At 42.9% G+C, this 10,961-nt stretch overlaps 1 protein-coding gene and 1 long non-coding RNA gene across 3 annotated transcripts in view; one reads left to right on the forward strand and one right to left on the reverse strand.

Moving 5' to 3' along the window:
* Apbb1ip (amyloid beta precursor protein binding family B member 1 interacting protein) overlaps positions 1–4,023 on the reverse strand; it is a 103,954-nt gene extending 99,931 nt beyond the window's left edge. The window contains exon 1 of one of the 2 annotated variants that reach the window (XM_076572554.1): positions 3,452–4,023. The gene's annotated coding sequence lies outside the window, so the exon portion shown is untranslated. The remainder of the gene's footprint in view (positions 1–3,451) is intronic. The other variant, XM_076572555.1, reaches the window with a different exon arrangement.
* On the forward strand, positions 3,703–4,180 carry LOC143273372 (uncharacterized). The gene is made up of 2 exons (XR_013051443.1): positions 3,703–3,788; positions 4,017–4,180. It is a non-coding gene; the product is annotated as an uncharacterized LOC143273372 (long non-coding RNA).
* The last annotated feature ends 6,781 nt before the right edge of the window (positions 4,181–10,961 follow it).

Here is a 10,961-nt window from a genome sequence, read left to right on the forward strand (position 1 = left end):
AAACATTTTGGAACACTAACATAAAATCACTGATTACACATGACAGTTCAGAGTCAAGATATAATTATAGGGGGCTGGAGAGATGGCTCAGCAGTTAAGAGCACTGGCTGTTCTTCCAGAGGACCCGGGGTTCAATTCCCAGCAACCACATGGCAGCTCACAAGTGTTTGTAATTCAAGTTCCAGGGTACCCAAAACCCTTATATAGATATACATGCAGGCAACACACCAATGCACATAAATAAAAAATAAAAAAAGATTAAAAAATAGACATAGAACACAGAGTTTATTTAGCCTTCCTAAGGCTGCGGTGGTGATGGTGGTGGGGATACTCATTATCTCTGTTAGCTGCAACACATGAACTCTTTCATTCACAAAATTATTTACAGCATTGCATAAAGTACCATCCAACTATGTGTATCAAGTGTGTATGAAACAAATGAATTTCATGCTCGGAATTGATCCTCATGATATCTCATGTATGTGCAAACATTCTATCTCCCACCCCCCAATATCCATAATATGAAATTTCTGGTCTCCAGAACTTGGATAATGAAACAATAAGTTCAATAAGAAACAATAAGCATTATGTACTATCGCCACACAGTGATCAAAAGGGAACCCAATTTGGAAGAGAAGGAAAGAAATAGGTCTTATAATACAGTCCTTGGTGATTGAGTTTCATAGTCGGCACTCAGGACATGGGTGGAAACGGAGTCCTGAACTGAAGCTGCTGCAGTGTCTGTACCGGGAAGTATGATGCCCTGGGTCTTGGGGCTTGAGACATTTCGCTGGTGCCCCTGAGAAGTGGAACTGATTTAGCAAGCATGCTTTGAACCTTATATGGTGACAGAATCTGGCTGGAAAGTGAGGGTGCCGTGGTGGCATTTTGGCAGTTCTGGTCTCTTAGCCTTCACTGTCCTCGGACCCTGCCCTGCTGCCATGAAGACAGGCTCCTGAACTGGTGTGTGTGTGTGTGGGTGCTGTGTCTTAGCGCTGCTCTTCTCTCTCCCCCTAGAGAAATGTACTGTTTTTCCAGAGTGAAAGCCAGGTCTCCTGATAATTATAACTGTGCTTTAGCATATAAACTTCACTGAAAAACCAATGTCCCCACCAAATATCTTTAACTCTTAAAGTTTATATTTATTTTATATCTGAATTCCTATGATGCTTGAACTTTAAGAAACCTGTCATTTCAGATGAAAGAATTAATAAAAAAAGATACATTTTTATACTGAAAATCTCAATCACGCTAATAGTAAAAATTGTTCCATCTTGAGGCTCGATCCAACCTCATGTGACGTGTCACAGTCCAAACACAGACACACCACACAGATTTATTCAGCATCTCCAAGGGGGAGAAAAGGCACCCAGGCACTTAGCTGCAATATACAATTTTTCTCACACACAAAATTATCCAAAATGTTGCATAAAATGACCTTCTAGTTAGGTGTATAATGAAACAAAAATGTTCCATGTTTGTCCTATTTTATTTTAAATTATTTTACTTTATTTAAATTAAGATATTAATTATCTTGAAAGTGCCTAAGATCACTCATAAGGTTTCGTCTGATAGACTATAGAACACAAACTGAATTTATTCTAAAAAATCCCCATAGGTTCATTAAAAGGATTATTTATCAAAATAGATAAAATGAAATAAAAAAGGACTAGAAATAAGTAGAAATAAAGGAAAACAACAATGCTCTTTGTACAACAAAGTAGCACGACACAAACATTCATGACAACAAACTACAAATTGCTCACCATATAATATCGAACTCATCCTCACCCACATCTAGAACTTTTTATCTATATGTGACATAAGGTGAAACCATAGTGGAGAGTTGGTATACATTCTCAGAATACAAAAATGCAAAGAAAATATAGTGGGCGAAACAGAGCCTAGCGAATATTATGTGTAATAAACTACACATTTCCAAGTTACATTTCTCAAAAACATAGTAACTCAGAACTTCCGAAATGTAATAGAAGGGAATGTTGGCAACTTACATGGAGACCAGAAATTGCTTTGCTTTTTGGTGGTATTTCTCAGAAACAAAAACCACCCCAAATGTTTATATTTCAGCTCGTACAGCCTGTTAGCATACCCTCCTGTTCCCTCTGGTACTGAACACAGGGCGTCAAGCAGCGTGTGCTCCACGGCTGAGCTGCGCCCCCAGCCCTTCACAGCACTGTTAGATTTCCATTCTTACACGGTATAACCTCATCTACTACTTGAGTCCCAGTGTGCCTTGACAATGTAATTAAGTCCATCCTTGTCTAGTTAGTATCAGATGTGCAGCAACAATCTGAGTGCTCCAAGTATCAGAAAAGTCACAAGTATTGGTAAGAATGTACAAAGTAAGTACTAACAGTTTGAAGAGGATGTTACATGTTGGCACCTTTGAGCAGACAGGAATCGGCACCTGGAGGCACATGACAGAAGACTCTTTTCCTATCTCCTGCTATCTTGCTAGCCAGCATTCCTCTCAAGGCCCATGCGCCTGTGTGTTAGTGAGGCCCCCAAGGGAAAACTCCTGGTTTAGTGTGAAGGCCAAGGTTTCCTTTCTGAATTTTCGGCTTGGAGTCTCAGATTTTAGAAGCCAGTAGCACCGTCCTTGTTTTTGTTCACACCACACAGCTCTTTCATGGAGGATCCACCCACCGTTTCTTCTCTGCATTCCTTTCCCCTTTCGCTGGCGTCTCTATCGCAAAAAACCTCTATGAACTGGGAGATGCTGAATGGCTCTAGGAAAGCACGTGTCACTCTTAACCAAGGTGTGAAATACATTCCCCAGGGAAAAAGAAGAGGTACACGTGCTTAGGTCTTAGCGGGGGGCGCCTGTACCGGGGTTCTCGGGGATCTAAGTGCATTCTGTCCTCCATGACTTAAAATATTTTCTGCATCTTGACTCCAAACTAAATCAGGAAACCTGTGTCTGGTATTCAAACTCATCCTTACCCACATCTTACAAGGAAAAAGGACACTATTTGAGAGAGAGTGATTATCTTAAAAAAAAAAAAGCATAATCACAGTTTCTTAAGGTTTCAAACGAAGGGGACACTTCCAGGTATGCATCCACCAACTCTGAAAAGTCTCAGACTAGCAATTAACAGCACGGTGCCCTAAAATGCTTCCGGGATGTCTTGTCTCAGACTACCAGCTCAGCTCAGAGATCCCAGGCCTGAGACAGGTAGCATTTCCTAAACAGGAAACACGTTAAATCGGAAGAAACACAACGCAGAGAAGAGAGGAGAGAACCCCAGGCCTGGTACAGGTCAAGTGCGAGGGGTGCGCACCGGACCTGGAGTCTCCAGGCTGCGCGAGGAGCACGGGTTCACGTGGCCGGTGAGTGGACCCGTGTCGCGCGGGTCCCCTCCCACCTGGGACGCGGCGTGGTCCCCCGAATGCACGGAGCTGCGGCGCGCGGGGCTGGGGTGCTGCTTACCTCGACGGCTGACGCGGGGCTGCGCTGAGATGCACCGGGTGGCGCCGAGATGCGCTGGGCTGCTCGGAAGTGCACCGGGCTGAGCTGAGCGCAGATGCGCGCTGGTCGTGGCCTCTGGGCTGGGTGGCCTGGAGGCGAGGACGCGGGCTCAGGGAGGAAGTGCTGCGAGTCCTGCCCTCCCTGCGCAGACTCGAGGCTTTGCACCGAGGTGCTTGCCGAGCCCTTGAGAAGAGACAGACTCAAAGCCCCGCCTCTGGAACTCCGCAAGTTTAGCAAGTTTGGGCTGTTTTCCCCAGCCCCCGTCCCCCACCTTGAAGAAAACACTTCCGGCCCTAAGGTTAGGGAAAGCCACTCCTTCTCACATCCTTGGGGGTCTCTGCGTTCTCTGTAAGATAAGGACTAAAATTAAGGCTCAAATGCTAGTCTGAGGGCTTAATGACCGAAAAGTCTCAGACTAGCTGAGAAACTCCCTTCAGGAGAGTTCACTGGCTGTAACACCCACAGGCAGTTAGGAGCTGGGACGCTGCTGACAAGATCAACACATCAACCTCCGTTGTGTTTACAGCTTTGAGACTTCAGGGGAGCAGAGATGAAGATGGAACCACCCGCCTCAGGAGTTCCCCTTTCTGCCCTGTGAAACTCTCAAGCACCCTGAGCTTCTGCGCGGTCTCCACTTCCCCCAAGGCTGCTGTCCTTCACTGTTCTAATAAAAGGGCGGGTTTCTGTTGAGGCTGGTCTCTCGTTTCTTTTATTTTCACATCATGTGGATGAATCCTGATCGATTGAACTCCACATGAGGTAAAGTGGCCCGTTATTTTGCAACAGCCTTCTATGTCTTTGCCTCAGCCCTTGGGGCACTTCCTCTATCTATGTGTAAGACTTCCTGGGCCAGCCCGGCAGGGGACCGACGCTCTAGAGAGGGTGGACAGTGGAGTGGCGCAGTGGAAGGCAGGGAGCACCAGAGTCTCCCCGGGGAAACTGTTGATTGCTTATCTAAGAACAATGTGAACAGCAGTGTTGAAAACAATCGCTGCTCTGATAGATGGCACATCCTACTTGGCAGAAAACAGTGGACAAACTTATTTAATATGCTGAGTAATGCGTTTTGAGAAAACAAAAGGTGAAGGATAGAGAGTCATGGTTGTGCTGGTAGGGTTTCTGTATTAATTGAGGTCATGAAAAAAGACCTACCTTAGGACCAATATTTGAGCCAGATCTAAATGACAGGAAGGATCAAGTGATGTTAGAGTTTTACATGAAACCATCTTCGAGAGAAGGGATGACATCTTTGAAAGTCCTGAGTTGGGACAGCCTTTGAGATACTTTAAAAACAGTGAGTAAACTATTAATAGTTCGGCTTGGATGGGATGAAGAGACCAAAAAGGCCATGAGACTACAGAGGTAAAGATGGCCAGATGGCGCGTCACCCTGAGAGTTGTCTGTAGAGGTCAATAGGAGAGAGATGGGAAGCCACTGAGAGGAACAGAAAGCAAAAACAAGCAGAAGAATGGAGAGACCTGGCGGTGGTGGCGCATGCCTTTAATCTCAGCACTCGGGAGGCAGAGGCAAGCAGATCTCTGTGAGTTCAAGGCCAGCCTGGTCTCCAAAGCGAGTTCCAGGAAAGGTGCAAAGCTACACAGAGAAACCCTGTCTCCGAAAACAAAAAACAAAAAACAAACAAACAAACAAACAAAAAGAATGGAGAGTGATCTCCTGGAAGAGGAAAAATGGCCAAGGAGTTCTTTTTGGTAACGAGAAGATAAGGACCAGCCATTCAGAAGCTGGAAAAGCATTCCAAGGAAGGATCAATGGAGTGTGTTGAGGCAGGAAGAGAAGGTTGGGAAGATGTTGTCAGGGCTGGAGCAGAGTGAAAGAGGAAGGCAGTGGCAGAGGACGATAGTGTGAGCAGGAGCCAGGTCAAGCAGGACCTTGTGGTCAGTGCAGAAGACTTTGAGCTGTACTGTAACTGCAATGGACATCTAGTAGAAGGGATATAGCAACAAGGTTTGATTTATTTTAGAAGCCATCGTACAGACCAGGGAGTTCTTGGAAAAACAGTTGAATGGGAGGAAGAGGAGAGAGATAGAAGAGAGGGAGGAAGGGAGGAGGGAGAGAGAGGAATATGAATGAATTTACATTAATTTCCCCCTTACTGGTTTGTGGCAACAGATGAAATGCTTGAAAATAATGGTAGCTGAACCCAATGTGTGGCTTAATCCTATAATCCCAGCACTTGGGAGGTTAAGGGAAGAGGGTTGTAGGTTCAGGAGTAGCCTGGAGTACATAAGATTTTATCTCAGAAAAAAAAATAAATATTAACATTAAAATAATGGTAGCTTATTTGAGTAGTATCCTAACTGTGGTGCCATTTTGTTGTACTCTAATAAAACTTGCCTGAAGATCAGAGGGCAGAGCCAGCCACAGAGTTAGCTACAAAGGCCAGGCAGTGGTGGCACACACGTTTAATCCTAGCTCTCCAGAGGCAGAGATCCGTCTGGATCTCTGTGAGTTCAAAGCCACCCTGGACTATATGAGATTAATCCAATTTAAAAGGGAAACAACCAGACAATGGTGGCACACACCTTTAATTCCAGCACCTGGGATCACACACCTTTAATCCTGGTACCTGGGAATCACACACCTTTAATCCCAGCACTAGGTAGGTTGAGACAGGAAGTGATATGGCTGAGCAGGGAAAGGAATATAAAGCGGCAGGAGATAGGCCTTTTTTGGCTGAGGACTCAGAGGCATTCAGTCTGAGGATTGGTGGACACAGGATCTTCCCCTTTTGGCTGAGAAGTTGGCGAGGTGAGAAGTGGCTGTGGCTTGTTTCCTCTGGTCTTTCAGCATTTACCCCAACATCTGGCTCCAGGTTTTTATTATAAGACCATTTAGGATTCGTGCAACACCTAACAGCAGGAATTGTGATTTGCTGATGGGCTCCAGGCAGAGATGGGGAATGCCAGAGGGGTTAGAAGCTGTGATGGAGTCACTAGTGGCCCTGAGACTAGGACAGAGGTCAGTCTCTGTAGAAAGGTCAGTAGGAACCACTCAAGCCAGCCAAGTTAAAGATTTGTCTTTAAATCCTAAGAATAATGAAAATACATTAAATAAGACTCCAAGCTGATAGTGAAATGTTTCACTAAAGCTTGCCCAGTGATTGGGCAAAACCAAAACTTATTATAAGCCACAGTCATCCTAGGGTGCCCCCTGCTAGGTAGCCTTCCTGGATCTGTGGGTTGCAGTCTGATTGTCCTTTGCTTTATATCTAGTGTCCACTTATGAATGAGTACGAACCATGTTTGTCCTTCTGAATTTGGGTTACCTCACTCAGGATGATATTTTCTAGTTCCATCCATCTTCCTGCAAATTTCATGATGTCATTTTTTTTAATGCTTTTTTTTTTTTTTTTAAAAAAAGTATTGTATCAAGCTGGTGAAAGAAAATGCTGGCCATACTTTCAGGAGGGGAGGCTAAAATCTTTTTAGATTATGGATTAGCATATAGAAAAATGTCTGCCATAAATCAAACAGTGAAGGGGAAGATGAATAGGAACCTCACTTACACAACTTAAGTAAAACATAGCTCTCTGAACAGATGAAGATAAGTTTCTTCTGTATCCTAGAATCTAATCAATGTTTAGATGTATAATTCAGCTACCATTTGGCTTAAAAGGGCTTATTGGGAAATGTTATCATTTTTACTATTTTCTACAGAGAAAATATTTTACTGTTTAAAATAACCCTGGACTTTTGAATTATAACCTGTTTTTATGTTTAAGCTATCTGCAATTGTATATAAAATTGCTCCTGCAATTGTGTATAAAATGTTTTTACATTTAAAAAAGGACAAATACTATAGAATTGTATTATATGAAATATATAGAATATACAAATTCATAGAGACAGAAAGATTAGATGTTATCTCAAGATGGAGAAGAAAGGAATATAGAGCAATGATTTCCTAAGTACAGAATCTCTGTTTTATGTGATGGAAAAGTCCCACAATTGGACAGTAGTATCAGGACATAATATCATGAATGTAATAAATCAATACAATTAATGTAATTAATGAATATCATAAATATAATTATTGAATGAATACTACAAATGAAATCAATTAATAACACAAATGTAATTAATATCATGAGTGTAATTAATGAGTATCATGATGTAATTAAAAAAATAATTTAAAAAAAGACTAGAAGCTGCAGATTGGAGGATTGTGTTCTAGAAATAAATCACCCTGGCTATCACATGGGAACTGCTAACAGGAAGAAAAGAATGGACACAGGAAGATTTCCAAGAAAGTTGGGAAAGAAATTATAATGGTTTTGTTTGTTTGGTAGCCGTGGAAACACAAAGAAATGGATGCATCAGGAAGCTATTTACAGGCTCTGTTGGCAGGAGTCTATGAAAACTGGACATGAACAGAAAGAGGGGGAGGGGGTAGTAAGGCTGGATCCCAAGAAGATGCTCCTGTTAAGATGGCTGACAGTCACCAGGAGAGGACATGTGGAAAGGATTCTTTGGTCAGGAGAAGGGAACGAGATTTATCTTGAGCAAGTCAAGTTTGGTAGGCTTTTGGCACATCTGTGTAGAGACATGTCTGTACCAAAGAGGAAAAGCTATTGATACATGGAACATATACACATCTCAATTGTGCTGAAAGGTGCCATACTATAAAACAGAAAACATTGTGTGATATTATGTAATCATAAAATTCTTAAAACTCAACCTCATCATGTGAAGAAGGGAAGCAGGAAGGGCTATGGAAGGGGTTTCGGAGAGATGGAAGCGGTGAACTTGTGTTCAGTGATGACTTTGGAGGATGTGTGTGTATCAGAACTGAGAAAATCACACATTTGGAATATGTGTAACTCCCTGTGTATCATTTATACATCAATACGAATGTGAAAATTTATTTTCTTATTACTTCTTCCTTTTCCTTTTTTCTATCTATCTATCTATCTATCTGTCTGTCTGTCTGTCTGTCTGTCTGTCTGTCTGTCTGCCCGCCCGTCCGCCCGTCCATCCATCCATCCATCCATCCATCCATCCATCCATCCATCCATCCATCCATCTATCTATCTATCTATCTATCTATCTATCTATCTATCTATCTATCTATCTATCTACCTACCTATCTGTCTATCTATAATCTATCCATCTATCATTTATCTGTATCTATTTGGTGGTGCTAGGGACTAAACTCAGGGCCTCACACTGTGCATACACCACCACTGAGCTACACCCTGGCTTTTGGAATCAGAATGTGTCTTGGAAACTCTTTCCTAGTTTACTTTAGTCTAACTTCCCATTGCCCTCCCCCCTTTTTCATGCTCTTACTCTCTCTCTCCCTTTGTTTCTCATTCTTTCCTTCCCCCACTCTCTTATCTTCTTTCCTTCCAATCTTTGCTTAAATTGAAAAAGGAATCTGTTCAAAATGGAAAAGTGTGTATGAACAATTTCTGAGCCAGGAAAACTTGTGATATCATTTTCAGATTCGCCACCAATGATATAAGTGGGTCCTTATTGACCAAGCAGAATTGCTAAGGCTTGCCAAACATGATGGCACTAACCTGTAATCCCAGTATTCACGAGATTGAGACAGAAGGATTAGGAGTTCAAGGCTAGCTTGGATTACCTAGTGAAACCTTGCCTCAAAACTAAACAAACCAACAAAAAAGAAAACTCCATAAAAGCCAAATGGACAATTTCTACTTCGATTGGCTTCACTATAGCTTTATAAAAGCTTCAGCCTAGAGCTTTGGGAAAAAGGATAAAATAATTCATTACTGAATTTTTAATTTTTAATCAGAACCATATGAAATATTTCTCTCCCTTTAATTGCAGTTTGTTTTCCCCTAAGACAAAAACCAAATTGTCCTTCTCTCCTGGCACCATGCTTACATTAGTCAGTGCAATGGTATTTGATAAAATCATTTCCACTAACAGTTTTCTGTTATTTCAGCTTACTTCTTATCTCAATTCTAAGATACTTTTCATTGTCATTTTAAAGGGAAATTTATCTGAGTTTTTCCCAGGCCCCCTTTCATGTTGGTATGATTGTCTCCCATTTGAATCTCAAGGTGATTCTCAGGGAATCTCGGTGGGCGGGTCTACAAAGTCCCCTGCCACCTTCCCGAGTCTAGAGGACATCCCCTAGGTTAAAGCTTCCAGGATTTCCCCTGATACACTCTGGGCACACAGGCAGGTGACTGTACAGTCCAGGTGTGGAGCACGGAGGATGGGAATCGGGTACTTGTCCTCCTGAGTGACAGTCTCTCTCATTCCTGTAGTCTCAGCCAACAGCTAGGCAAAACTTACCAGGTCCCTTCTCTGCTCCTTTTCTCTCTTGGTTTTTTCCTTTTCTAAGGCTTTATCTAACTCAAGGTTGAAAGTACAGGTGGGAAAACTGAATTCTGCTCAGTTGCCTAGGATTTCAGATACCTTTTCTACATTTTACACTGCTTACATCCATTAGTCATTTTCTTCTGTGACACAGAATCTTGAGCAATGTGCCCAGTTACAGGGATTTGCATTCCTGATTCCTTAGCTAGCAGTGGCCATGATAATCATTTTGGTCCATGAGAGGTAGGTGAATGGATCATTTTAGAAGGACTCCTTCCTGCTGCTATGAATGTGGATCCAGTGACTGCTCTCTCACACCATGAGATGATCCTGAGTTTAGAAGATGTATAAGAAGATGTCGGAGCAGCACACTAGGGAAAGCCTGGGGGGTTTGAGAACTCGGTAGAATGAATGTTTTATAGCTCAAGGCTGTTTTCTTTGAGATAATCTGTGAGGGAATAAACCTTGTGTAATCAAGTCCCGAATGTCATATCTCTGTCATCTATAGACCAAAATACTTCCTATCTTACCGGTGGAACTCAGTACAAAAACTTTCCGAGTTTTTGAAGTTTAAGAAACAAGAACTTGGGTTGGGAGATGGATGGCTCAGTGGGTGAACCATTTGCTGTGCGGGCCTAAGCTCTGGATTCCAGATTCCCCAGAACTCACATAACACAGGGGATGCAGTAGTGCACATTCACAACCCCAGTGTGCCTGAGGTGACGTGAGAGGCAGAGACAGGAGAGTCCCTGGAACTCACAGCCCAGTCTGCCCAGTGAAGGCAGTGGTGAGCAGCAAGCGATCCTGCCTCCAGCAAGGTGGAGGGAGAGAGCTGACATCCAAAGTCGTCCACTGACCTTCACATATGTTCTGTGGTCCTTGAGTGTCTACACTCACACAGGAACACACACATGTGGGGGGAGGAAAGGGAGAAAGAAAGAGGCAGAGAGTCACACACACACACACACACACACACACACACACACACACACACACACACACAGAGAGAGAGAGAGAGAGAGAGAGAGAGAGAGAGAGAGAGAGAGAGAGAGAGGAGAGAGAGAGAAGGAGACAGAGAAGAATTCGACTTCCTTGTTTCCTTCTTTATACATGATTACAGATAATTTCTATCTGACATTTCAGTCCTGACTTCTGAG

This window comes from Peromyscus maniculatus, chromosome 5, assembly GCF_049852395.1.
Source record: "Peromyscus maniculatus bairdii isolate BWxNUB_F1_BW_parent chromosome 5, HU_Pman_BW_mat_3.1, whole genome shotgun sequence".
Lineage (NCBI taxonomy): Eukaryota > Metazoa > Chordata > Mammalia > Rodentia > Cricetidae > Peromyscus > Peromyscus maniculatus.